At 43.2% G+C, this 25,650-nt stretch overlaps 1 pseudogene; it reads left to right on the top strand.

Annotated features, from left to right (window-relative positions):
• The first annotated feature begins 22,886 nt into the window (after positions 1–22,886).
• LOC122914825 lies at positions 22,887–23,003 on the top strand (annotated as a pseudogene).
• The last annotated feature ends 2,647 nt before the right edge of the window (positions 23,004–25,650 follow it).

Below are 25,650 nucleotides of genomic sequence, written 5' to 3'. Positions count from 1 at the left end.
AAGAGGATTATTCACCACGAACAAGTGGGATTTATTCCAGGGCTGCAAGGTTTGTTCAACATCCGCAAATCAGTCAATGTGATACAACACATCAATAAAAGAAAGAACAAGAACCATATGATACTCTCAATAGATGCTGAAAAAGCATTTGACAAAGTACAGCATCCCTTCCTGATCAAAACCCTTCAAAGTGTAGGGATAGAGGGCGCATACCTCAATATCATCAAAGCCATCTATGAAAAACCCACCACAAATATCATTCTCAATGGAGAAAAACTGAAAGCTTTTCCACTAAGGTCAGGAACACGGCAGGGATGTCCATTATCACCGCTGCTATTCAACATAGTACTAGAAGTCCTAGCCTCAGCAATCAGACAACAAAAGGAAATTAAAGGCGTCCAAATCAGCAAAGAAGAAGTCAAATTATTACTCTTCACAGATGATATGATACTCTTTGTGGAAAACCCAAAAGACTCCACTCCAAAACTGCTAGAACTTGTACAGGAATTCAGTAAAGTGTCAGGATATAAGATCAATGCACAGAAATCAGTTGCATTTCTCTACACCAACAACAAGACAGAAGAAAGAGAAATTAAGGAGTCAATCCCATTTACAATTGCACCCCAAACCATAAGATACATTACATTTCTCTATACCAACAACAAGACAGAAGAAAGAGAAAATAAGGAGTCAATCCCATTTACAATTGCACCCAAAACCATAAGATACCTTGGAATAAACCTAACCAAAGAGGCAAAGAATCTATGCTCAGAAAACTATAAAGTACTCATGAAAGAAATTGAGGAAGACACAAAGAAATGGAAAAATGTTCCATGCTCCTGGATTGGAAGAATAAATATTGTGAAAATGTCTATGCTACCTAAAGCAATCTACACATTTAATGCAATTCCTATCAAAGTACCATCCATCTTTTTCAAAGAAATGGAACAAATAATCCTAAAATTTATATGGAACCAGAAACGACCTCGAATAGCCAAAAGAATATTGAAAAAGAAAGCCAAAGTTGGTGGCATCACAATTCCGGACTCAAGTTCTATTTCAAAGCTTGAAATAGACAAGCTTCATCAAGACAGCATGGTCCTGGAACAAAAAAAGAAACGTAGATCAATGGAAGAGAATAGAAAGCCCAGAAATAGACCCTCAACTCTATGGTCAACTAATCTTCGACAAAGCAGGAAAGAATGTCCAATGGAAAAAAGACAGCCTCTTCAATAAATGGTGTTGGGAAAATTGGACAGCCACATGCAGAAAAATTAAATTGGACCATCTCCTAACACCACACACAAAAATAGACTCTAAATGGATGAAGGACCTCAATGTGAGAAAGGAATCCATCAAAATCCTTGAGGAGAACACAGGCAGCAACCTCTTTGACCTGAGCTGTAGCAACATCTTCCTAGGAACATCACCAAAGGCAAGGGAAGCAAGGGCAAAAATGAACTAGGGATTTTATCAAGATCAAAAGCTTTTGCACAGCAAAGGAAACAGTTAACAAAACCAAAAGACAAATGACAGAATGGGAGAAGATATTTGCAAACGACATATCAGATAAAGGGCTAGTGTCCAAAATCTATAAAGAACTTAGCAAACTCAACACCCAAAGAACAAATAATCCAATCAAGAAATGGGCAGATGACATGAACAGACGTTTCTGCAAAGACATCCAGATGGCCAACAGACACATGAAAAAGTGCTCCATATCACTCGGCATCAGGGAAATACAAATCAAAACCACAATGAGGTATCACCTCGCACCAGTCAGAATGGCTAAAATTAACAAGTCAGGAAATGAAAGATGCTGGTGAGGATGCGGAGAAAGGGGAACCCTCCTCCACTGTTGGTGGGAATGCAAGCTGGTGCAACCACTCTGGAAAACAGCATGGAGATTCCTCAAAATGTTGAAAAATAGAACTACCCTATGACCCAGCAATTGCACTACTGGGTATTTACCCTAAAGATACAAACGTAGTGATCCGAAGGGGCACGTGCACCCGAATGTTTATAGCAGCAATGTCCTCAATAGGCAAACTATGGAAAGAACCTAGATGTCCATCAACCGATGAATGGATCAAGAAGATGTGGTATATATACACAATGGAATACTATGCAGCCATGAAAAGAAATGAAATCTTGCCATTTGTGACAACGTGGATGGAACTAGAGGGTATCTTGCTTAGCAAAATAAGTCAAGCGGAGAAAGACAACTATCATATGATCTCCCTGATATGAGGAAGTGGTGATGCAACATGGGGGGTTAAGGGGGTAGGAGAAGAATAAATGAAACAAGATGGAATTGGGAGGGAGACAAACCATAAGTGACTCTTAATCTCACAAAACAGACTGAGGGTTGCTGGAGTGAGAGGGGTTGGGAGAGCAGGGTGGGGTTATGGACATTGGGGAGGGTATGTGCTATGGTGAGTGCTGTGAAGTGTGTAAACCTGGCGATTCACAGACCTGTACCTCTGGGGATAAAAATATATTATATGTTTATAAAAATTAAAAATTTTTAAAAAATTGTTTTAAATATTGAATGCATATGTGAAAGAATAAGCTTCATAAATATGTAACTTATGATATATAATTTTAAAAAAAACACACTTTAATTCCACCCACCCAACCAAGCATCCAAGCCAATCAGTCTTTTGTCCCACCATGCCAGCGACCCCCATCCACACTGTTCACCCAACTTACAGTCCTCTCCAGGGCCAACAGCAGATACACATGTGCCTGTATGCCCAAGCACAACCAGGCTGGCCCAAGAGAAGGAAAAGGCCCCTAGAACCCTGGCGTAATGATTCTGAAGCATACTGGGGCCTAATCTACATATATATTCCTCCTTGCAAAAAGTGAACCAAACTCCTCTTTTAGCTTTGCCGATAGTATTGTTTCTTACATCCATTACAGCCTGTTGTATATACCAGTTAGAGTGCAAAATTTTAATTTCTTCCCTAAAAACATACACATATCCAAAATGTTACCATGATTAATAATTGACTTCCATAGATATTCTCCAGACCATTTAAACTAAAAATTAACAGTGGCCTAGAGAGACACTGTTGGTTTCCCTCCAGCCCCCCACCCCACCGATTCCCACAATCAGACCTTTCCTCTTCCTAACAGAGCACCTATCTGCAGTCATGTCCTTTCAGGAGGCTGGCCTGTCCCTGGCCCTAGGAGGTAAGACCTGTTGCTGCTGAGCAAATTACACTGCCAACACACCCCTTGCCAGTGATAGGTTTAGGCTCAAGCCTGTGACCTAACACTTCAATAAGAAATGGGAAGAATTATGATGGAGATGTCTGGAAAACATTCATTGTTTTTAACGAGACACAAAGAAGAATTTCTTCTGTTTCTGCCTCTGGATGTTGTTCTTTCCGGGTGCAATGCTTGTAAGGGCTGCAGGCATTTTGCCACCTTGAAGACAAGACTGCCACGCTGAGGACACTAAGGATGGCAAGATAGGGAGGCAGAGCAGGTCTGAGCTGTTAACATCACAGAACTGCCAAATGAAATAGCTGTCTCAGGGCTCATCCTAGCTTGGGACTGCTTTTATAGGAGGAAAAAAACAATCCTTATCATTTGCATTTTGGTTTTCTTTTACCTGCATCCAAAAACATCCTTGTAAACACCGAAATAAAACCTGACAGTTGAACAGGAAACAATTATCAGTTATGACTGAAGAAGTTGTAAAAGATAGCCATCCTAAGAAAATGGATTATTGTCATATCTTTACATTTAGAAGGTAAACAAGATGTAGAAAATAAAATTCTTACAAGTCAGGAAGATATTAACCCTTTGTAATCCAGAACTGGCAATCCACACGTAAAAGTCATTCTATATAAAGATGGAACCCAATTGCCTAGTGCTAAAGTTTTAAAAAGTAGAGCTGCTTTATTTAAATATTTTGACATACATTTCCCAAATATAGGATCCTACCATGTTCTTTTTAACTAATAGGGAGTACCAATATAACACACAACATAAATATATACCAATGATATACAATGTTTAAGTCAAATGTGCTTCATATACATTTTAATATATCTATACCTTCAGTAGGATAAAGTTTCATCACACTTTTAAGTCAATGCAAAATTGTCTCTGCTTCTCTTGATCCGAATTGGGGCTAGCCTATATAACAGTCAAAAACCACTCATCAGGGAGTCACTGACAGAAATAAAACAACAGATAAAGCAGAAGCTAGCTGGTAACCTCTACCTGCACCCATCTCCAGCAACTAAGGAAGTAGAAAAGTGATGATGAGGGCAGAGAGAGCCATCTTACTTACGTCAAATAATTATGAATAATAGTAGTAATGGCTCACAAAAGAGCTTTGATTATATTAACTTAATTAAACCTCTAGTAGCCATAGGAAGCAGGTACCATCCTCAGGGTGAGTGGAAGGTCAGAGAAGTTAGGTTATACTTGAACCCAAGCAGTCAGGCTCCCACACTGCTCTGCCATATCAGTATTAACAGGAAGTGATTGAGGAGGTATGGGGAAGTATAACTGGAAAATGATTTTTTTAAAGATTTTATTGATTCATTTGAGAGAGAAAGAAAATGAGAGACAGAGACACGGGCAGAGACAGAGAGACAGAGAATAGGAGTGGGGGAGGGGAAGAAGGAGAGGGAGAGGGGAAGAAGACAGGGAGCCTGACACAGGGCTGAATCCCAGGACTCTGAGATCATGATCTGAGCTGAAGTCAGATGCTTAATCAACTGAGCCACCCAGTGCCCCCAAAACATGATTTTTTTTCATCGTAAAGATCTGGTAGAAGTCACGGAACTAAAGAGTTGCTAAATCTAAAAGTGGACTGACCCAGACGTTGGTTTATTTAGGACACCAAAGTCAGCTTGCACATGAAATGACCTTCCTCCTGGACAGGTTACAAAGTGCTCCTTTCCCGAAGAACCTCAGCAAAGGCTGAAATGGCCTTCCCCAAAGACTTCTCTTTACCTCTGGAAATCCATCACAGTGTCCCCCAACCCGCCAGCAGCTACAAACACAGCCCACTGCATTCCTTACAGAAAAATCCAAAGGCCTCTGGTCACCAGGCAGCCTCTTCTCACTCCCAGGCCTCAATCTGCTAGCAGCATGGGAAATCCAGAAACCCACAACCCGAGGAATGGGTGGCAGATCATTTGTTATAGGAGTCTAGCAGAACATAAGAAAGCCATTTAAGTATTATGTAAGTCTTCACTTACTGATGTGGAAAAATGGCCAAGAAATGTTAAGTCAAAAGTCTAGGGTTAGGGGTGTCTAGGTGGCTCAGTGGGTTAAAGCCTCTGCCTTCAGCTCGGGTCATGATCCCAGGATCCTGGGATCGAGTCCCCCATCGGGCTCTCTGCTCAGCAGGAAGTCTGCTTCCTCCTCTCTCTCTGCCTGCCTCTCTGCCTACTTCTGATCTCTGTCTGTCAAATAAATAAATAAAATCTTAAAAAAAAGTCTAGGGTTAGACTCTACCTAATGACCATTCAGGTAAAACTGTGTTTCTGTGTGCTATGCACCCAAGACAGACACAGACAAATGGGGGAGAGACAGAGAGAGAAGAGGATGCACATAAGCAAGGGCAAGCATAGAAAACATGCTTACCGGGACGCCTGGGTGGCTCAGTTGGTTGAGCAGCTGCCTTCGGCTCAGGTCATGATCCCAGCATCCTGGGATCGAGTCCCGCATCGGGCTCCTTGCTCAGCAGGGAGCCTGCTTCTGCCTCTGCCTGTGCCTGCCATTCTGTCTGCCTGTGCTCGCTCGCTCTCTCTCCCCCTCTCTCTCTGATAAATAAATAAAATCTTTTAAAATAAAAAAAAAGAAAACATGCTTACCAAAACTGGAACAATGGACATTAGAAGATTGCATAATTTGAAGAGCTTTCTCATACTTCAATTATTTATTTGCTCATTTGTATCATTCCAATGTTTACAATGAGTACATTAAATTTCATAGCCAAAAAAACTATGCATAACAACATGGATGGATCTTGAAGGCTTTATGCTAAATAAAATAAGCCAGATAGAGAAAGACAAATATGTACTCAATGATCTCACCTGTACATGAAGTAGAAAGAAAGAAAGAAGGAAGAAAGAAAGAAAGAAAGAAAGAAAGAAAGAAAGAGGAAAGAAAGAAACTGACTGATGCATTGGAAGAGAAATCAGAATTGCTGTTACCAGAGAGGGGAAGTAGGATGGGAGCAGGAACTAATGGAAGGAAAAAAAAAGAGCCACTAGAGTGTTTTGGAGAGATCTTTTTTCAGACCTTTTTCAAAGCCTAATTCCTATAACAAAGGAAAGAACAACTCAGCAAACACAACACCAAATTATAATGTTCTCTAAACCTGTCTTACTCTTTAAAACTGAAGTACATTCAAGACCCACACAATATATTAAATAGTATTTTCACCAACACCAAAATGCCCCCTAAAGCAAATAACTTAAATTTCTTCTGTCCAACACTGTAATAGAACTGTTACAACACATATGTTGTAGATAGTACCTCGTAATGGCCTGTTTGGTATCTTTAGGGAAAACTGTGTTTCTCTAATTGTCATTTACCAAAAAGTGCAGAAAAATAACAGAGCCAGGCAGAAAGAAATTATCTCTACCCAGCCACTCAATAACTTGCACTGACCCAGGGTCAAGCACATGTGTGACACCCCTGAATGGAAAAGATGATGACATTACCAATCATGACAAGTTCATATACAAGACCTGGTGGCCTTAGCACACATTCAGTTATGTTTCTTCGTTCTGTGTAAACCTGGCACCAACAAGCAACTTCCAGAATACAATCTCCATCAGGTATTCCATCGGCTAGCAACAATGGTTTATAAAAATCAGGTCTTTTCAGGTTATACTGAAAAGAGAGATCAAGAGCCAGAGATCAAGACTCCCTTAGGTCTTTGCATTAAGAAACACAATATAAAGTACAAATGGGGCCCTAATTTAGCAGGTTCCTGAAATGAAGCCAGCATTGGCTTCTATTGGCAATCATCTATATAGATAAATTAATATTACCCTGACCAATCAATATTTTCATGTGCTCATTCTTTTATAGCAGCTGGAAGATCTATCTCCATTTTTTGTCAACATCAGGGGTATTTTTTTGAGGGAGAGAGAGAGAGAGTCAAAAAGAGGAGGGGAGCAGGAGCAGAAGCAGAGGGAGAGAGTGAGAGAGAAAATTTTGCAGCTTCCATACCCAGCATGGAGCCTGACACAGGGCTCAATCTCAGAACCCTGAAATCATGACCTAAGCCAAAATCAAGAGTCAGATGCTTCACAGACTGAGCCACCCAGACATGGCAGGGGTACTATCTAATATATCTGCTTCTTGCCTCTTATTGATACTTGGGGTAACATAGCAAGCCCGCCTCCATACTGTTACAAGCCCGGGCTGCTGTGTGGGCCCTGTTACAAGGCCCACGGCAGTCTAGCTTTCCTGTCCCATGGGCTGCAGCCAGCCTGTCTTCTCATCACTGCTCACTGCCACAGTAAGGACAGACACAGACCATGTGTGCCCACCTTCTGCAAAACCTGCTCCTGCTATGGATTCCGTGGCTACTCACTTCTCTTCTCCAGCACCACTTTTTTCCCTTACCTCTTCCCTTTTCTGTCTCCAGCCACTGCTCAGTATTGGCGCCAAGAATCAGACTTTTTTATAAAACAAGTCAAAAGAAAAGAAAGGCGTTCTTTACAAAGAAAGATCCTGGAGGTCAACTCAGGTCACTCCCCTGCTCATCTACCCCCTGGGGCTTCCCATCTCACCCTTCAAAAAAAATAAAATAAAACAAACCCAAGTCCTCAGTGAGACCTACAAGCCCCACCTGGTCCTACCCTTTCCTCATCCACCCCCAACTCCTCCAACTCTATTGACTTCCCTTAGATTATCAAGCGTATTGATGACTCAGTCTTTACATTTACAGTTCCCTCTGTTTGGAACACTACCCCCATCAGTAATCCAAAACTGTTCCCTGCTCAATCCAGTTCTTGACACTAAACCCCCCTGCAGGAAGGCCTTCCCTGACCCTGCTATCTAGACCAGCATACACACTCCCCAATCAAGCTTCATTTTCCTATAGTCATTACCTGAAACTATATACTTGTTTATTGTCCATCTGCCTTAATAGACTGAAAATCTCATAAAACTGGAGCTTCATTTGGCCCACAGCACGCCCTCAGTATCTACTTGCAGAACGACTTCAAAAAAGTGTATACTATCTAACATAGAGCTCAAAGAGTGGGAAATCCGTTTATTAAAAGGGAAACCCTTACTTCCCTCCAATTAGATAAAACCCCCACTATAACTCCCAAGGTTTTAAGTAAAATTTATAAAATGTCATGTAAGGTTTTCTCAGTGATTATCAACACAAAAGTCAATACTCTCCTGATACACATGGGCATGAGCAGAGATATGAGCAGTACTGTTTTATGTGGGAATGTATCAGAATGCCTTTCCAGAACTAATTTCTCAGGAATATATGAGCCAGAATGAGATTCAGTATCTAGGAACAGGGCAAATAATATGCAGGCCAGCTAATAGGGTATACCGTCTCCTACAGGAACAGGTCCATGACCCATGGAAAGCCAATCAGTGTGGTCTCAAGACCTGGAGCCCAGAGGGGCCACACTCTTCTGAAGGGTCACTAGCTTTCAGGGACCATCTCTCCTGCACCTGGCAGAGACAGCCTGACAATGAGGCGGAAGCACAGAAAAGAAACAAACACAGGGCCAAGAGTAGAAAGGAATAATTTTCACCATCAGGGAGGTCAACAAAGAGAGTGGACGTGAGAATGGGTGGGTGTCCTGGACTCCACTTACATCCCTGTCAACAGTCATACATACTTAGAGCCAAAAGTACCCCTGGAATAGTCGTGTGTATCATTACATCCCCTCCTTTTTTTTTCCAATTTATTTATTTACAGAAAAACAGTATTCATTATTTTTTCACCACACCCAGTGCTCCATGCAAGCTGTGCCCTCTATAATACCCACAACCTGGTATCCCAACCTCCCACCCCCCCGCCATTTCAAACCCCTCAGATTGTTTTTCAGAGTCCATAGTATCTCATGGTTCATCTCCCCTTCCAATTTACCCAAAAGCACATACCCTCCCCAATGTCCATAAGCCTACCCCCCTTCTCCCAACCCCCCTCCCCCCAGCAACCCACAGTTTGTTTCGTGAGATTAAGAGTCACTTATGGTTTGTCTCCCTCCCTATCCCATCTTGTTTCATGGATTCTTCTCCTACCCATTTAAGCCCCCATGTTGCATCACCACTCCCTCATATCAGGGAGATCATATGATAGTTGTCTTTCTCCGCTTGACTTATTTCGCTAAGCATGATACGCTCTAGTTCCATCCATGTTGTCGCAAATGGCAAGATTTCGTTTCTTTTGATGGCTGCATAGTATTCCATTGTGTATATATACCACATCTTCTTGATCCATTCATCTGTTGATGGACATCTAGGTTCTTTCCATAGTTTGGCTATTGTGGACATTGCTGCTATAAACATTCGGGTGCACGTGCCCCTTTGGATCACTACGTTTGTATCTTTAGGGTAAATTCCCAGTAGTGCAATTGCTGGGTCATAGGGCAGTTCTATTTTCAACATTTTGAGGAACCTCCATGCTGTTTTCCAGAGCGGTTGCACCAGCTTGCATTCCCACCAACAGTGGAGGAGGGTTCCCCTTTCTCCGCATCCTCGCCAGCATCTGTCATTTCCTGACTTGTTGATTTTAGCCATTCTGACTGGTGTGAGGTGATATCTCATTGTGGTTTTGATTTGTATTTCCCTGATGCCGACTGATATGGAGCACTTTTTCATGTGTCTGTTGGCCATCTGGATGTCTTCTTTGCAGAAACGTCTGTTCATGTCCTCTGCCCATTTCTTGATTGGATTATTTGTTCTTTGGGTGTTGAGTTTGTTAAGTTCTTTATAGATTTTGGACACTAGTACTTTATCTGATATGTCGTTTGCAAATATCTCCTCCCATTCTGTCAGTTGTCTTTTGGTTTTGTTCACTGTTTCCTTTGCTGTGCAAAAGCTTTTGATTTTGATGAAATCCCAAAAGTTCATTTTTGCCCTTGCTTCCCTTGCCTTTGGCGATGTTCCTAGGAAGATGTTGCTGCGGCTGAGGTCGAAGAGGTTGCTGCCTGTGTTCTCCTCAAGGATTTTGATGGATTCCTTTCTCACATTGAGGTCCTTAATCCATTTTGAATCTATTTTTGTGTGTGGTGCAAGGAAATGGTCCAATTTCATTTTTCTGCACGTGGCTGTCCAATTTTCCCAACACCATTTATTGAAGAGGCTGTCTTTTTTCCATTGGACATTCTTTCCTGCTTTGTCAAAGATTAGTTGACCATAGAGTTGAGGGTCTATTTCTGGGCTCTCTATTCTGTTCCATTGGTCTATGTGTCTGTTTTTGTGCCAGTACCACAGTCTTGATGATGACAGCTTTGTAATAAAGCTTGAAGTCCGGAATTGTGATGCCACCAACTTTGGCTTTGTTTTTCAATATCCCTTTGGCTATTCGAGGTCTTTTCTGGTTCCATATAAATTTTAAAATTATTTGTTCCATTTCTTTGAAAAAGATGAATGGTACTTTGATAGGAATTGTATTAAATGTGTAGATTGCTTTAGGTAGCATAGACATTTTCACAATATTTATTCTTCCAATCCAGGAGCATGGAACATTTTTCCATTTCTTTGTGTCTTCCTCAATTTCTTTCATGAGTACTTTATAGTTTTCTGAGTATAGATTCTTAGCCTCTTTGGTTAGGTTTATTCCTAGGTATCTTATGGTTTGGGGTGCAATTGTAAATGGGATTGACTCCTTAATTTCTCTTTCTTCTGTCTTGTTGTTGGTGTAGAGAAATGCAACTGATTTCTGTGCATTGATCTTATATCCTGACACTTTACTGAATTCCTGTATAAGTTCTGGCAGTTTTGGAGTGGAGTCTTTTGGGTTTTCCACGTAGAGTATCATATCATCTGCTAAGAGTGATAATTTGACTTCTTCTTTGCCGATTTGGATGCCTTTAATTTCCTTTTGTTGTCTGATTGCTGAGGCTAGGACTTCTAGTACTATGTTGAATAGCAGTGGTGATAATGGACATCCCTGCCGTGTTCCTGACCTTAGTGGAAAAGCTTTCAGTTTTTCTCCATTGAGAATGATATTTGTGGTGGGTTTTTCATAGATGGCGTTGATGATATTGAGGTATGCGCCCTCTATCCCTACACTTTGAAGGGTTTTGATCAGGAAGGGATGCTGTACTTTGTCAAATGCTTTTTCAGCATCTATTGAGAGTATCATATGGTTCTTGTTCTTTCTTTTATTGATGTGTTGTATCACATTGACTGATTTGCGGATGTTGAACCAACCTTGCAGCCCTGGGATAAATCCCACGTGGTCGGGGTGAATAATCCTTTTAATGTACTGTTGAATCCTATTGGCTAGTATTTTGGTGAGAATTTTTGCATCTGTGTTCATCAAGGATATTGGTCTATAGCACTCTTTTTTGATGGGATCCTTGTCTGGTTTTGGGATCAAGGTGATGCTGGCCTCATAAAATGAGTTTGGGAGTTTGCCTTCCATTTCTATTTTTTGGAACAGTTTCAGGAGAATAGGAATTAGTTCTTCTTTAAATGTTTGGTAGAATTCCCCTGGGAAGCCATCTGGCCCTGTGCTTTTGTTTGTTTGGAGATTTTTAATGACTGTTTCAATCTCCTTACTGGTTATGGGTCTGTTCAGGCTTTCTATTTCTTCCTGGTTCAATTTTGGTAGTTTATATGTTTCTAGGAATGCCTCCATTTCTTCCAGATTGTCAAATTTGATGGCGTAGAGTTGCTCATAGTATGTTCTTATAATAGTTTGTATTTCTTTGGTGTTAGTTGTGATCTCTCCTCTTTCATTCATGATTTTATTTATTTGGGTCCTTTCTCTTTTCTTTTTGATAAGTCTGGCCAGGGGTTTATCAATTTTATTAATTCTTTCAAAGAACCAGCTCCTAGTTTGGTTGATTTGTTCTATTGTTTTTTTGGTTTCTATTTCATTGATTTCTGCTCTGATCTTTATGATTTCTCTTCTCCTGCTGGGCTTAGGGTTTCTTTCTTGTTCTTTCTCCAGCTCCTTTAGGTGTAGGGTTAGGTTGTGTACCTGAGACCTTTCTTGTTTCTTGAGAAAAGCTTGTACCACTATATATTTTCATCTCAGGACTGCCTTTGTTGTGTCCCACAGATTTTGAACCGTTGTATTTTCATTATCATTTGTTTCCATGATTTTTTTCAATTCTTCTTTAATATCCCGGTTGACCCATTCATTCTTTAGAAGGATGCTGTTTAGTCTCCATGTATTTGTGTTCTTTCCAAACTTCCTCTTGTGGTTGAGTTCTAGCTTCAGAGCATTGTGGTCTGAAAATATGCAGGGAATGATCCCAATCTTTTGATACCGGTTGAGTCCTGATTTAGGACCGAGGATGTGATCTATTCTGGAGAATGTTCCATGCGCACTAGAGAAGAATGTGTATTCTGTTGCTTTGGGATGAAATATTCTGAATATATCTGTGATTTCCATCTCATCCAGTGTATAATTTAAGGCCTTTATTTCCCTGTTGATCTTTTGCTTGGATGATCTGTCCATTTCAGTGAGGGGAGTGTTAATGTCCCCTACTATTATTGTATTATTGTTGATGTGTTTCTTTGATTTTGTTATTAATTGGTTTATACAGTTTGCTGCGCCAACCCCTTAAACTCCTCCCCTTAAATCCCCTCCTTTTTAAGTCAGACTTTCTGCCACTTACAACCAAGAATCTTGACTCATACAAATATGCTCAACATATACAGCTAACCCTTGAACAATACAGGGACTAGGGGTGACTATTCCTTCCATTTAACTTTTGACTCCCCAAAATCTTAACTCATAACAGCCTGTTGACCAGAAGCCTCACCGATAACATAAACAATTAACACATATTTTGTATACATGTAATATGCACATGGTATACTGTATTCTTACAATAAAGTAAGCTAGAGAAAAGAAAATGTTATTAAGAAAATCATAAGGAAGAGGGAGGAGTCAAGATGGCGGAGAAGAAGGAGGCTGAGACTACCTCAGCTAGCAGGAGATCAGCTAGAGAGCTTATCTAAAGATTGCAAACACCTGCAAATCCATTGGCAGATCGAAGAGAAGAAGAACAGCAATTCTAGAAACAGAAAAACAACCACTTTCTGAAAGGTAGGACTGGCGGAGAAGTGAGTCCAAATTGACGGGAAGATAGACCCCGGGGGGAGGGGCCGGCTCCCGGCAAGCGGCGGAGCAACGGAGCACAAAATCAGGACTTTTAAAAGTCTGTTCCGCTGAGGGACATCGCTCCGGAGGCTAAACTGAGGCGAAGCCCACAAGGGGTCTGCGTGACCTCAGGTCCCGCGGGGTCACAGAAGGATCGGGGGTGTCTGAGTGTCGCAGGGCTTGCGGTTATTGGAACGGGAAAGCCGGCTGCAGAGACAGAGCCGACAGTAAGCTCGCAGCTTGGAGTTGCCTTGAACCGGTCGCAGGCTCGGTGAGCTCGGAGCGCGGCCGGAGGTTGGGCAGACGCGAGTTACTGGGAGCTGCTCGCTGAGGGCGCACAGGGGAGCGGGACCCTGGGCTCTCGGCTCCTCCGGGGCGGAGACCAGGAGGCCGCCATTTGTATTCCCGTCCTCCGGAACTCTACGGAAAGCGCTCAGGGAACAAAAGCTCCTGAAAGCAAAGCCGAGCGGATCACTCAGCCCGGCCCCTGGTAAGGAGGGTGCAATTCCGCCTGGGGCAAAGACACTTGAGAATCACTACAACAGGCCCCTCCCCCAGAAGATCAACAAGAAATCCAGGCAAGACCAAGTTCACCTACCAAGGAGTGCAGTTTCAATACCATGGAGAGCAGCAGAATTCCAGAGGAGGAGAAAACAAACCACGGAACTCATGGCTTTCTGCCTGTGATTTTTTAGTCTTGCAGTTAATTTAATTTTTTCTTTTTCTTTTTCTTTTTCTCTTCTTCTGCTAAATTTTTTTATAACATTTACCCTTTTCTTTTTTAAGGTTTTTTAACTAGATTATCTAATATATATATTTTTTTCTTTTTTATCCTTTTCTTTATTCATTTTCTTTTTTTATTCTTTTTTTTCTTTTTTTTTCTTTCTTTCTTTTTGAACTTCTTTTTATCCCCAAATCAGAAGAAATCCTAATCTCTTCAACTATTTATTTCTTAATTCTTTTTTAAATTCTTGATTGAATTTTTAATTCAATCTCTTTTTTTTAATTCTTTTTTCTTTTTTTTCTTTCTTGCTTTTTGAACCTCTTTTTATCCCCAAATCAGAAGAGAACCTAATCTCTTCAATCATTATTTTTCTTAATTCTTTTTTAAATTCTTGATTGAATTTTTAATTAAATCTTTTTTTTAATTCTTTTTTTCTTTTTTTTCGTTCTTTCTTTTTGAACCTCTTTTTATCCCCAAATCAGAAGAGATCCCAATCAGAAGAGATTGGGAGATCCCAATCAAAGGAGATCCCAATCAGAGGAGATCCCTCACCCAATCGTGAGGGGGGAGAAATCCCCCCTCACGATTTGGGATCTCTTCTGATTTGGTTAAAGCATATTTTCCTGGGATTGTTGCCACCCTTTTAGTATTTTACTTGCTCCTTCATATACTCTTAGCTGGACAAAATGACAAGGCGGAAAAATTCACAACAAAAAAAAAGAACAAGAGTCAGTACCGAAGGCTAGGGACCTAATCAATACAGACATTGGTAATATGTCAGATCTAGAGTTCAAAATGCCAATTCTCAAGGTTATAGCCGGGCTTGAAAAAGGCATGGAAGATATTAGAGAAACCCTCTCCAGATATATAAAAGCCCTTTCTGGAGAAATAAAAGAACTAAAATCTAACCAAGTTGAAATCAAAAAAGCTATTAATGAAGTTCAATCAAAAATGGAGGCTCTCACAGCTAGGATAAATGAGGCAGAAGAAAGAATTAGCGATATAGAAGACCAAATGACAGAGAATAAAGAAGCTGAGCAAAAGAGGGACAAACAGCTACTGGACCATGAGGGGAGAACTCGAGAGATAAGTGACACCATAAGACAAAACAACATTAGAATAATTGGGATTCCAGAAGAAGAAGAAAGAGAGAGGGGAGCAGAAGGTATACTGGAGAGAATTATTGGGGAGAATTTCCCCAATATGGCAAAGGGAACGAGCATCAAAATTCAGGAGGTTCAGAGAACGCCCCTCAAAATCAATAAGCATAGGTCCACACCCCGTCACCTAATAGTAAAATTTACAAGCCTTAGTGACAAAGAGAAAATCCTGCAAGCAGCCCGGGAAAAGAAGTCTGTAACATACAATGGTAAAAGTATTAGATTGGCAGCTGACTTATCCACAGAGACCTGGCAGGCCAGAAAGAGCTGGCATGACATTTTCAGAGCACTAAACGAGAAAAACATGCAGCCAAGAATACTATATCCAGCTAGGCTATCATTGAAAATAGAAGGAGAGATTAAAAGCTTGCAGGACAAACAAAAACTGAAAGAATTTGCAAACACCAAACCAGTTCTACAGGAAATACTGAAAGGGGTCCTCTAAGCAAAGAGAGAGCCTACAAGTGGTAGATCAGAAAGGAACAGAGACAATATACAGTAACAGTCACCTTACAGGCAATACAATGGCACTAAAATCATATCTCTCAATAGTTACCCTGAATGTTAATGGGATAAAGGCCCCAATCAAAAGACACAGGGTATCAGAATGGATAAAAAAACAAAACCCATCTATATGTTGCCTCCAAGAAACTCATTTTAAACCCGAAGACACCTCCAGACTTAAAGTGAGGGGGTGGAAAAGAATTTACCATGCTAATGGACATCAGAAGAAAGCAGGAGTGGCAATCCTTATATCAGATCAATTAGATTTTAAGCCAAAGACTATAATGAGAGATGAGGAAGGACACTCTATCATACTCAAAGCGTCTGTCCAACAAGAAGATCTAACAATTTTAAATACCTATACCCCCAACATGGGCGCAGCAAACTGTATAAACCAATTAATAACAAAATCAAAGAAACACATCAACAATAATACAATAATAGTAGGGGACATTAACACTCCCCTCACTGAAATGGACAGATCATCCAAGCAAAAGATCAACAGGGAAATAAAGGCCTTAAATTATACACTGGATGAGATGGAAATCACAGATATATTCAGAATATTTCATCCCAAAGCAACAGAATACACATTCTTCTCTAGTGCGCATGGAACATTCTCCAGAATAGATCACATCCTCGGTCCTAAATCAGGACTCAACCGGTATCAAAAGATTGGGATCATTCCCTGCATATTTTCAGACCACAATGCTCTGAAGCTAGAACTCAACCACAAGAGGAAGTTTGGAAAGAACACAAATACATGGAGACTAAACAGCATCCTTCTAAAGAATGAATGGGTCAACCGGGAAATTAAAGAAGAATTGAAAAAAATCATGGAAACAAATGATAATGAAAATACAACGGTTCAAAATCTGTGGGACACAACAAAGGCAGTCCTGAGATGAAAATATATAGTGGTACAAGCTTTTCTCAAGAAACAAGAAAGGTCTCAGGTACACAACCTAACCCTACACCTAAAGGAGCTGGAGAAAGAACAAGAAAGAAACCCTAAGCCCAGCAGGAGAAGAGAAATCATCAAGATCAGAGCAGAAATCAATGAAATAGGAACCAAAAAAACAATAGAACAAAACAACCAAACTAGGAGCTGGTTCTTTGAAAGAATTAATAAAATTGATAAACCCTTGGCCAGACTTATCAAAAAGAAAAGAGAAAGGACCCAAATAAATAAAATCATGAATGAAAGATGAGAGATCACAACTAACACCAAAGAAATACAAACTATTATAAGAACATACTATGAGCAACTCTACGCCAACAAATTTAACAATCTGGAAGAAATGGAGGCATTCCTAGAAACATATAAACTACCAAAATTGAACCAGGAAGAAATAGAAAGCCTGAACAGACCCATAACCAGTAAGGAGATTGAAACAGTCATCAAAAATCTCCAAACAAACAAAAGCCCAGGGCCAGATGGCTTCCCGGGGGAATTCTACCAAACATTTAAAGAAGAACTAATTCCTATTCTCCTGAAACTGTTCCAAAAAATAGAAATGGAAGGAAAAATCCCATACTCATTTTATGAGTCCAGCATCACCTTGATCCCAAAACCAGACAAGGATCCCATCAAAAAAGAGAGCTATAGACCAATATCCTTGATGAACACAGATGCAAAAATTCTCACCAAAATACTAGCCAATAGGATTCAACAGTACATTAAAAGGATTATTCACCCCGACCACGTGGGATTTATCCCAGGGCTGCAAGGTTGGTTCAACATCCGCAAATCAGTCAATGTGATACAACACATCAATAAAAGAAAGAACAAGAACCATATGATACTCTCAATAGATGCTGAAAAAGCATTTGACAAAGTACAGCATCCCTTCCTGATCAAAACCCTTCAAAGTGTAGGGATAGAGGGCACATACCTCAATATCATCAAAGCCATCTATGAAAAACCAACTGCAAATATCATTCTCAATGGAGAAAAACTGAAAGCTTTTCCACTAAGGTCAGGAACACGGCAGGGATGTCCATTTTCACCACTGCTATTCAACATAGTACTAGAAGTCCTAGCCTCAGCAATCAGACAACAAAAGGAAATTAAAGGCATCCAAATCAGCAAAGAAGAAGTCAAATTATCACTCTTCGCAGATGATATGATACTCTACGTGGAAAACCCAAAAGACTCCACTCCAAAACTGCTAGAACTTATACAGGAATTCAGTAAAGTGTCAGGATATAAGATCAATGCACAGAAATCAGTTGCATTTCTCTACACCAACAACAAGACAGAAGAAAGAGAAATTAAGGAGTCAATCCCATTTACAATTGCACCCCAAACCATAAGATACCTAGGAATAAACCTAACCAAAGAGGCTAAGAATCTATACTCAGAAAACTATAAAGTACTCATGAAAGAAATTGAGGAAGACACAAAGAAATGGAAAAATGTTCCATGCTCCTGGATTGGAAGAATAAATATTGTGAAATGTCTATGCTACCTAAAGCAATCTACACATTTAATGCAATTCCTATCAAAGTACCATCCATCTTTTTCAAAGAAATGGAACAAATAATTTTAAAATTTATATGGAACCAGAAAAGACCTCGAATAGCCAAAGGGATATTGAAAAAGAAAGCCAAAGTTGGTGGCATCACAATTCCAGACTTCAAGCTTTATTACAAAGCTGTCATCATCAAGACAGCATGGTACTGGCACAAAAACAGACACATAGACCAATGGAACAGAATAGAGAGCCCAGAAATAGACCCTCAACTCTATGGTCAACTAATCTTCGACAAAGCAGGAAAGAATGTCCAATGGAAAAAAGACAGCCTCTTCAATAAATGGTGTTGGGAAAATTGGACAGCCACGTGCAGAAAAATGAAATTGGACCATTTCCTTGCACCACACACAAAAATAGATTCAAAATGGATTAAGGACCTCAATGTGAGAAAGGAATCCATCAAAATCCTTGAGGAGAACACAGGCAGCAACCTCTTCGACCTCAGCCGCAGCAACATCTTCCTAGGAACATCGCCAAAGGCAAGGGAAGCAAGGGCAAAAATGAACTTTTGGGATTTCATCAAAATCAAAAGCTTTTGCACAGCAAAGGAAACAGTGAACAAAACCAAAAGACAACTGACAGAATGGGAGGAGATATTTGCAATCGACATATCAGATAAAGGACTAGTGTCCAAAATCTGTAAGAACTTAACAAACTCAACACCCAAAGAACAAATAATCCAATCAAGAAATGGGCAGAGGACATGAACAGACGTTTCTGCAAAGAAGACATCCAGATGGCCAACAGACACATGAAAAAGTGCTCCATATCAGTCGGCATCAGGGAAATACAAATCAAAACCACAATGAGATATCACCTCACACCAGTCAGAATGGCTAAAATCAACAAGTCAGGAAATGACAGATGCTGGCGAGGATGCGGAGAAAGGGGAACCCTCCTCCACTGTTGGTGGGAATGCAAGCTGGTGCAACCACTCTGGAAAACAGCATGGAGGTTCCTCAAAATGTTGAAAATAGAACTGCCCTATGACCCAGCAATTGCACTACTGGGAATTTACCCTAAAGATACAAACGTAGTGATCCAAAGGGGCACATGCACCCGAATGTTTATAGCAGCAATGTCCACAATAGCCAAACTATGGAAAGAACCTAGATGTCCATCAACAGATGAATGGATCAAGAAGATGTGGTATATATACACAATGGAATACTATGCAGCCATCAAAAGAAACGAAATCTTGCCATTTGCGACAACATGGATGGAACTAGAGCGTATCATGCTTAGCGAAATAAGTCAAGTGGAGAAAGACAACTATCATATGATCTCCCTGATATGAGGGAGTGGTGATGCAACATGGGGGCTTAAGTGGGTAGGAGAAGAATCCATGAAACAAGATGGGATAGGGAGGGAGACAAACCATAAGTGACTCTTAATCTCACGAAACAAACTGTGGGTTGCTGGGGGGAGGGGGGTTGGGAGAAGGGGGGTAGGGTTATGGACATTGGGGAGGGTATGTGCTTTGGGGTAAATTGGAAGGGGAGATGAACCATGAGAGACTATGGACTCTGAAAAACAATCTGAGGGGTTTGAAGTGGTGGGGGGGTGGGAGGTTGGGGTACCAGGTGGTGGGTATTATAGAGGGCACAGCTTGCATGGAGCACTGGGTGTGGTGAAAAAATAATGAATACTGTTTTTCTGAAAATAAATAAATTGGAAAAAAAAAAAAGAAAACAAACTCTTGGAAATACACACTGGAGTCCTCTTGAGTCCTGGCTCCATAGGAAGGAGTGTGTGTCTTAGAAAATGATCCAGGTTCTAACAAAGAGTCAAGGCAACAGAACCAGATGGTTTTAAGACTCCTACAAGTCTAGAGGTCATTGGAGTTCCAACCAGCCAGAGGGAAGAGTTCTTCTGGCTAAGTCACAATATTCAGCAGAGACCGGATAAGCAGCATGAGTTAGGAGCGGGATGAAATGATCCTGTTGGGAGCCACGCTGGCAGAACAAGAACAAAATGGCGCATGCGCTTTTGAGGAACTAGATGTGATTGGCTGACAGCTTATGTAAGAGTTGTATGAACACTGCGTGACTCTTAGGTGGTGGAAGGGAATGATCATGCATGCGCTGCATGTAAGGGCTGCTCATTGGCTGTTGCAAACTGTATATATATGTGTGAACTTCCGTGTAGGGGAGGAGCTCGGGGCTGCGGGAGCGGTGGACCAGCACGGATTCCCGGCGCTGCCGGCGCGGTGCGCGCGGCGGGCACCCCCGGGGCCCCCGGATGGGGCTGCTTTGAGCGGGGCGTCCCAGGGACAGAGCTGCCCCCAGATCGCAGCACAGGAGGAGAGGCTATGAAGAGAGCGCAATAAAGAAGCTTGCCACCCTGTGTGCCCCCGGGTCGTTCTTGATGGCGAGAGCGACATGATCCCTCCAAGAAAGCTGACTCTACAGTTTCCCTAAAGAATGGGGAGAACAATTGTAAGAAGGGTCAGAAGTACCTTCTAATCTCTCACTGCCCGTGTGACAGCCAAAAAAAGAAGGCAGAGAGTAGCCTTCAAAGGACTCAGGTCATCAAAAGGAAGGCAGTGCAAAAGGGAAAGGGAAGAAGGAATAGATGGGAAAAAGAAAATACACCTAGCGAGGTAGTAGACTTCAACTTCAACATTTGAGCAATGACCTTCAGAGTGAACGACTCAAATTCTATTGAAAGAAAAGACCTCAATGGGTCAGTGAAAAATAAACTCTACATACAAGGATGCAGAGGCTAGTATAGATTTTGTGGAAAGAAGAAGGATGAAAAGGGCTAGACCGTACCCAAATGAATCCTCAAAGCCTGTTTTTCCTAGTTGTTGAGAAGAGACAATGGAAAGACACCCAAACAATGAACAGAGAAAGGAGCCATTTCAGAAAAACAAAGGATCCTTTTAGAAAGACATGGCTATCCTCAAGATGTCTGCATCCTATGAGAAAACTCATTGAGATCAACCACATTCAAGCCCATAAAACAAGGCTCAAGACATTTTTTGGGAAAGCTTTTTTTTTCTTTCTTTGAGAAATAATGAGTGAGAGAGAGCCGGAGAGAGGAGAAGGTCAGTGGGAGAAGCCAACTCCCCAAGGAGCTGGGAGCCCAAGGCCGGACGAGATCCTACAAGTCCGGGGTCATGACCTGAGCCCAAGGCAGTCACTGAACTTACAGAGCCACACAGGCAACCATCTCCAGAAATTGGTCAACAACAGCTGAGGGGCACCTGGGAGGCACCGTCAGTGAAGGGCCCAACTCTTGGTTCTGTCTCAGGGGGTGATCTCAGGCTCTTAAGATTGAGCCCTGAGGCAAGCTCTGGGCTCAGGGCAGAGTCCACTATGTCTCTCTTTGGATCCTGCATTCTGTGCAATGAATTTGGACTCTGCTCAGCACCCAGCAGAGGTGTGTAGGATCAAAGGTGTGCCCACGTGCCTTCGTCCATCGTCAGGAACTTGGGATCAGTAGCCAGCAGCAGGGCCGGGTAGCCTCCTCTTGCTGAGCATTGCTGCTCCTGGGAGCACAGTCTGGGGAGTGGGTGGTGTGGGTTTGGGGGAGGCAGCACTGCTGCCAGGTGGCAGGGGGCTAGAACATGCGTGCCCCTGAGCTTAGTACCTCTGTGTTGGCTTTCAGACCTAGAAAAACGAGAGTCTGAGGGTCCACTTTGAGTCTAGGAAGCCATCTTCCAAGGGGAAAAAAACTCTCTGAAGCTCCATGAGCTGCCCGTCCCTCTTCTCTGATGTCTGGACTTGATGGGTCACGTAAGGGCCCATGGGAGGAGCTCAGGAGTCGAGGCTTCAAATCTTGGCCATCAGAGGCTGCCAGGGACCTGTCCCGATTGATACACGTGCAGCTGCTGGCACGTTCCTGAATATGCTGACTCTCTGCAGCCTCTGCATCTTTGAACAACATGTCCATCTGTCTGAAACATCATTCTGTTCCAACCACTTAGAAACCTTCCACTAATGAATGGATAAGGAAGATGTGGTCCATATACACTATGGAGTATTATGCCTCCATCAGAAAGGATGAATACCCAACTTTTATAGCAACATGGATGGGACTGGAAGAGATTATGCTGAGTGAAATAAGTCAAGCAGAGAGAGTCAATTATCATATGGTTTCACTTATTTGTGGAGCATAACAAATAGCATGGAGGACATGGGGAGTTAGAGAGGAGAAGGGAGTTGGGGGAAACTGGAAGGGGAGGTGAACCATGAGAGACTATGGACTCTGAAAAACAATCTGAGGGGTTTGAAGTGGCGGGGCAGGTGGGAAGTTGGGGTACCAGGTGGTGGGTATTATAGAGGGCACAGTTTGCATGGAGCACTGGGTGTGGTGAAAAAATAATGAATACTGTTTTTCTGAAAATAAATAAATTGAAAAAAAACTTTAAAAAAAACGAACTATTAAAAAAAAAGAAGAAGAAGAAACCTTCCACTACCTCCTCCTTTGTACAGAATGAGTATGACCACAAGGCATCAGTAGCCCAAGAAGGCCCGGGGCCAACGTAACTATGAATGAGAGAAATATGGTAGCTAACTAAGCCTGGGCAGATTAAGGTAACAGTAGGGTATGAGAAAGTTTGGCTTCCTCCAGCAAGGGGAGAACAGTTCCATGTTACACAGGGTGTCGCATACACTCATCTGAGAATATCGGGTAAGAATCCTATGATAGTCTATTGCCATACCACCCTAACGCGCCCAATCTCATCTGATCTCGGAAGCTAAGCAGGGTGGGCCTGGTTAGTAACTGGATGGGAGACTGCCTGGGAATACCAGGTGCTGTAGGCTTTGATCTCCAAGAGGGAGTTTCTTGGGACGGTGGACTACTGCAGGCTGTGGATGCCGCCTTCACGGAGATGGCACAACCTCTCTATGAACTGGCTAAAGGAGGACTCACTATGGTAGAGTGTGGACAGCTGAGGCAGAAGGAGCATTTCGGGAATTACAAAGAGCCTTATTGTGTGCCCCAGCATTGGTCATCCCAGATGTTACCAAGCCTTTCCACTTGCATGTGGATGGAAAGGCAGGGCTGACTAAAGGGTTTTGACTCAGACTCTGGGGCCTTGGTAAGGGCCAGTGGCCTATCTTAGCAAGAAACTAGATCCAGTAGCAGCTGGGTTCCCCCCTTGCTTCTTCATAATTGCTGCCACAGCCCTCCTGGTCAAGGATGCACGCAAATTGACTCTGGGTCAAAATCTCATATTGACCATCACCTACGTTATCGAGGGCCTTCTCTAGACTCCACCAGACCGGTGGATATCAAATGCCCGAGTGACGGGGTATCAGGACCTCCTCCTGAACAAAAAAAAAAAGTGATCTTCCAGCCCCCGGCAGAGCTAAATCCAGCCATGTTGCTACCAGAGGTGCTGGCTGACTACCCACACGACTGCGGGAAGGTCCTAACCCAAGTCATGGGAATAAGGCCGGATCTCAGAGACACTCCCCTCCCAGATGTGAAAATGACTCTGTTCACAGAAGGGAGTAGTTACATGGTCAGTGGAAAGAGGTATGCGGGGTTTGTGATGGTGTCTCCTGAGCAGGGACTCTGGATGACAGCCCTGCCACACAGGACCTCGGCGGAAAAGCGAAGCTGATTGCATTCACCAAGGCGCTACAGATGGCCAAGATCGCAGGCACTAATTGGAAACTACAGTGTGCCTACTGGCCCCAGAGCTCTGGGCAAGGAGAGAGAATGAACCAGACTCTTGAAGAGACCTTGACAAAGTTAATTCTGGAGGCTGGATGTGGAAGGATGGATCTCCTTCCTTTTGCTCTCCTCAGGGCACGATGTACACCCTATTTAAACAAGGTGACCCCATTTGAAATAATGTTTGGGAGGACCCCCCCCACTATGTCCTAGGCTACAGGAGGTTGCCCTAGCAGAAATGACTGATCAGTCTATACTCCAGTCACTGCAGGCATTACAGTCTGTCTTAAAAAGAAGGGATCCAAACTGCCCACACTGGGACAGAGACAGTGGTGGAACCACATCCCAGGGACTTGATTTGGATATGTCACTATCAAGTGGGGAACTTGGAGCCTCGATGGAAGGGACCGTCTACTGTTATCCTAACCACCCCCATGGCAGTAAAAGTAGAAGGCATTGGGGCCTGGTTCATGTGGGTTACGTCAAACGAGCCGAGAGTAAGGATGCCCCCCAGAGATGGGAGCTGCAGCCGACAGACCCTGCTGACCATGGACTAAAACTAAGACTAAAAAACTGTAAGTTTATTGTTGCTGCCCTAAAGAAAATTGGGGAGATAAAATGTTAGTCTTATATGCTTAATATAAGATAGAACTTTCTGAAAAGTCAAGGATTTGACTAATTGCCAAAGAAAAGGAGGGAATGTAAGGGCCTTCTCCTCCCAGAGGAACTTGCTTGTGGACTCTGGATGTAGGGGTGGGGCAGGCTGGGTGGAGACATCCAATCGGTGGGGCGAGCGTATATCCACTAGGGTGAATTGAGATCCGATTGGCCACCTGTGTAGGGGCGGGGCTCAACCAACCCCGTAAAGGTTGGTGTGCGAGGCTGTCAAGGAAGCAGGAGAGCTGTGGTGGGAGCAGAAGGAAGAGTCGGCTGAGCGGAAGAGCTGTAACAGCTCTTGTAAGAGCTATAACTATTGCCAGCGGTCCCGCCGCCGCCAGCGGTCCTTCTGCCAGCATTTTCCAGCCACCTGCAGCCTCCAGCCGCCTGCGGTCCCGCCTCTGGTGGCTCTGAGCCGCCTGCAGCTTTGAGCCGCCTCAGGCGGCCCCAGAGTCGCCGCCTGCAGCCTCCAGCCGCCTCCGGCCCAGCCTCCGGTGGTCCCGCCTCCAGCGGCCCCAAGCTGCAGCCTCCGGCAGTTGCATTGCCAGCAGGCCCGCGCCACCAGCGGTCTGAGACACCAGCGGTCCAGCAGTCAGCGGTCCCGACGCCTGCAGCCCCTAGACTCCAGCGGTCCCGAGACGCCAGCAGTCAGTGGTCCCGACGCCTGCAGCCCCTAGACTCCAGTGGTCCTGAGATGCCAGCGGTCCAGCGGTCAGCAGTCCTGACGCCTGCAGCCCCTAGACTCCAGCGGTCCCAAGATGTCAGCGGTCAGCGGTCCCGACGCCTGCAGCCCCTGGACACCAGCAGTCCCGAGACACCAGCGGCCCTGAGATGCCAACAACCCCTAGCTGCCAGCAGCCTTGCTGCAAAATTCCTCGGCACCCCAAGCCATGAGCGGCCTTGTCCGCAGCGGTGGCCTCCTCTGGGTGGCAGCCTTGTCAGAGTGGCATCGTGGGGAGCAGAGTCTGTGTCATCCGGGTTGTCCTCCTTGTCATCATCGCTGTCATCGTTGCCTCTTCATCGTCGGGAGCGGCCTCGTCCAGGAAGCGGTCTTGTCCAGAATGGCCTCTTCTTGGGAGCAGCCTTGTCCAGGGAGCAACTTCATCAAGCAGCAGCCTCATCCTGGGAGTG

The sequence above is a fragment of the Neovison vison genome, chromosome 7, assembly GCF_020171115.1.
Source record: "Neovison vison isolate M4711 chromosome 7, ASM_NN_V1, whole genome shotgun sequence".
Classification (NCBI taxonomy): domain Eukaryota; kingdom Metazoa; phylum Chordata; class Mammalia; order Carnivora; family Mustelidae; genus Neogale; species Neogale vison.
The sequence above is the reverse complement of the archived record's forward strand: the minus strand, read 5'-3'. Positions and strand labels throughout refer to the sequence as shown.